Below are 3,861 nucleotides of genomic sequence, written 5' to 3'. Positions count from 1 at the left end.
ATACTCCATAAGTGTAATTTTGATACTGTTATAAATTTTAATGTAAATATCTGATATGTGACCCCTGACAAAGGGGTTGCTATGCACAGATTTAAAACCACTGCCATAGAGGCTATGGTAAGGAATGGCTTGATGTGATATGTTCATACTTTTTCCATAAGGTAAATGAGTGGCCTTGTGAATTAAGAACTTGATTTCAAGGGGCAGACTTTGTCAGTTGAATGGAGGGGCCTTGAAGAACAAGGATTAATATTATAAGGGTTACTGAGGTATTCCTGAAGGAGCAAATACAAAACTTGACACTGTACAGGAATGAGTTCCTGTGGTATGACTTCATTTTTGTCTTGCAAATCTCACGGGGAAAAATACTGGCCTGATAAAGAGAGAAAGAGAGACAGTACCTGAACAGAGAAAGAAGTCCCTATTCTTCAACAGTTGTCAAGGTAAGCATGTTTGTGAGCTCCAAAGCCCTTACTGCCTTATAAAGTCTGACAGTCTACTATTCTCAGCAAGGTAGAACCCATGCAGGGAAGCAAGATGTGTACTCATTTATTCTCTCTCAAAAACTTGGGCAGTTGGATCAGAGAAGTGAGATCTGGGTCCTAATGAAAAATATCAAAAGAAAAGGGTACTACCCACACCCTGGAATGTAGGGAGATGAATTTTATGAGGGAAAACCAAACAAACCTTTACTGCAGATGAAATATGGCCCTGCCTCTGCTATAAGACTTAGAAACCACAAGAAGTGCCAGTCAGATGCCATACCTTTTAACTGTTGTCTTTGTTCTTAGAGAACTAAGGACACTCGTCTGAAGACACTGCAGTCTGAAGGGGAGGCACAAAGTATCGGTCATCTGAAAGAAGATTCCTGGACATTTGTAGGTAGGTTAAGATGAGTATTATTATTGAGGACTGAGGGAGGATTTGGTGTCCATTTCTAGAGCTGAAGGCATGCTCATCCCTTCTTTGTTATCATGCTGTTTGTTGGAAGCCTTGAGGGTTCATGGTTATATATGGTACACGCTTACTTCAGTAATGACTCTATCAAAGAATTGACAGTGTGGTATGATAGGGTAGACCAAGACTAGGAGATATATTTGTATCAGACTTGGAGAGGTACCATTGTTAAAATAATGTAACCTCACAATTAAGAGTTATGGCATTCTTAAAGTGTTTGATCAGCTCTTATGGCCACCCCAGTGAAATTCAAGACAAGTATGAGTAAAGAGAGTATTCCTTTACTTCTTCTTGATTGTCTTAAAAATATGAGGTCTTGTCATGTGAGTTAAGCATCAATCACTTTAGTGGAAGGTTCAAACTTATGCCTCTCTAGGAGAATGTTTATTAAGTAGAGACAGTGCACATCAGAATATCCAGTATCTCACAGCCAGGATCCATCTATCAGCTCTAAGGCATCATGGATGTGCTTAGAGCCCTCAGCATCAGAGGACCCTCTATTCCTCTTACAGAGGTAACAAGAACTATAATGAACTTATTGATTTCAAAACAAAGCAAAAAAGACTCATGAAGTGTTAGGAGTCAAGGTGAGGTACACACTCTGAGTGTAGGCATCAAGTTCAAGAAAGCATGGAGGAAATCACAAGGTACTGGGTTCCACATAATTTACGTTAGTGCTAGTATTTAATTAACTACCAATTATCTGTACCCTAAGGAACTTTCCTATATTTTCCTACAGGTTTTTATAAAGCAGACAAACAGAATGTCAATATATCTGTGAGACTCTGGAAAATTCATGTATAGAAAAGAATTATATGTCTGTTTTTGTTAGAATCATCAATGGTGTAACTTTTATCTTTGTCTACTCATACTCTGTACCCTTTGTTAGGTCTGTGGAATCCCATCACATACACTCCTGATCTTCAACTCTAATAAGAGCCATAATGTCTTCCTATAGAAAACATCCACGTCTGTCTTTTGAGGAAGATTTACTAGAGTCTGACATAACACAGGAACTGTTGGTTTCAGACGATCATTCAGAGGAAGAAAAGTACAAAAGAAGGGAGAAAGAGGAAGAAGATAAAATAGTAGTAAAAGACAAGAATAAGGGAAGTATAGTAGTGGTAGAAGATGAGGAGGAAGTGATAGTGGTAGAAGATGATGATGAATATAAGTTGGTAGTAGGGGAAAATGAAGAAGAAGAAGAACAGGTGGTGGAAGTTAAGGATCAAGACAAGGTGGTGGTAGTAGAAGAAGAGAAAGATGACATGACAGTTTTAGAGGAGAAGGATAAAGAAGAGGTGGTAATGGAAGATGATAATGAGGTGATATTGATAGATAAGAAGAAAATAAAGAAGAAAGAAAAAGAAGAGGAGGTTTTTGAAAAAGATGAAAATGAAGAGGAAAATGAAGTTGAAGAGAAGAAGAGGAGTGGCATGATAAAAATTTCTCTTCCATTTTATCTTTCTCTTTAAAGGGCTCCATCCCTTCCACATTTTCTATGTTTCTGGGTACCCCAGATAAAGAAGAAGGACACACTTCTCATATGATGAGTGTTCCCGGGGGTCCCCAAAGCACTTATCCTGCTTCCACTTCATATATCTATTCAGATGAATATTCTAGAGAAGAAGAAGAAGAAGAAGAAGAAGAAGAAGAAGAAGAAGAAGAAGAAGAAGAAGAAGAAGAAGAAGGAGGAGGAGGAGGAGGAGGAGGAGGAGGAGGAGGAGGAGGAGGAGAAGGAGGAGGAGAAGGAGGAGGAGAAGGAGGAGGAGGAAGAGGAGGAGGACATTTATCCCTTGCACATGGCAGACAGAACATCCTTAAGGAAAAAAAATCCAAAAAAAAATGGTGACTGACTTAGTGAATTTAATGATCCTTAAAATAGGATGAAGGAACCCATCACAAAACTGGAAATGCTCAAAGTCATCACAGAAGACCACAAGAAACAATTTCCTATGATTTTCAAAGAAGCTTCCAATTTCTTAGAAATTAATTTTTGGCATTGATGTAAAAGAAAATGATCCTATAAGCCACTCTTATGTCTTTACTAATACATTGAACCTTACCGATGAAGATGAAGAGCAAAGAATGCCAACAAATGGCTTCTTGATACTTATCCTGGGTATGTTATTCATGGAAGAGAATCATGCCTCTGAAGAAAGCATCTGGAAATTCCTGGATAAGGTGGGAGTGTATGATGGAGAGGAGCATTTCATCTATGGGAACCCGAGAAAGCTCCTGACTGGTACTTTTATGGAGCAAAATTACCTGGAGTATAAGCAAGTGCCTAATAGTTAGCCTCCATGCTATGTGTTCCAGTGGGGACCAAGAGCCTATGCTGAAACCACCAAGATAAATGTTCTGGAATTCTTGGCCAAGGTCACAGTCAGAGATCCTATTTCTTTCTCACTATGGTATGATGAGGCATTTAGAGATGATGCAGAGCAAAACTCTGGTAGAAGTATCTCTAACAGTAGTGCTACACACAAGCCCATTGAGCAGAATGGATCAGCAGCTACTTCTTCCCAAAGTGAAGAATCCGTGATTGGGTCTGTTTACTCTGTTTCTGAAGAAAGTCCTTATTGTAAGTAAGGAAGGAGCAAGGTTAGTCTGAGGATAATACTCTGTTGCCAACTTTGTGCTCTTCTTCTGCATGATGATTAGGAATTTTCTTCCTTCTCTCCTTTATGATATTTTCATGTTATCACCTTTAGAGTTTACATTTATGTGTGACCTTGGTCACATTTATTACTGTTTATCAAGTTTCGAGCAAAATAGAACAAAAATACTTAGAAGTTTATTTATTTATTTCACATTTTGAGTGTATTCCGTGAGTTGAAATGCTATGTACTTGAATATGTTTGGCTAACTCAACAAAGTATGAAAAAATATTTAGTAAATCTT

General features: G+C 38.3%; 1 pseudogene; it reads left to right on the top strand.

Moving 5' to 3' along the window:
• Positions 1–2,802: 2,802 nt before the first annotated feature.
• Positions 2,803–3,549, top strand: LOC130867481 (melanoma-associated antigen 10-like; annotated as a pseudogene).
• Positions 3,550–3,861: the final 312 nt, after the last annotated feature.

Source organism: Chionomys nivalis, chromosome X (genome assembly GCF_950005125.1).
Source record: "Chionomys nivalis chromosome X, mChiNiv1.1, whole genome shotgun sequence".
Taxonomy (NCBI): domain Eukaryota; kingdom Metazoa; phylum Chordata; class Mammalia; order Rodentia; family Cricetidae; genus Chionomys; species Chionomys nivalis.
Note: the sequence above shows the minus strand (reverse complement) of the source record. Positions and strands in the feature narration are given on the sequence as shown.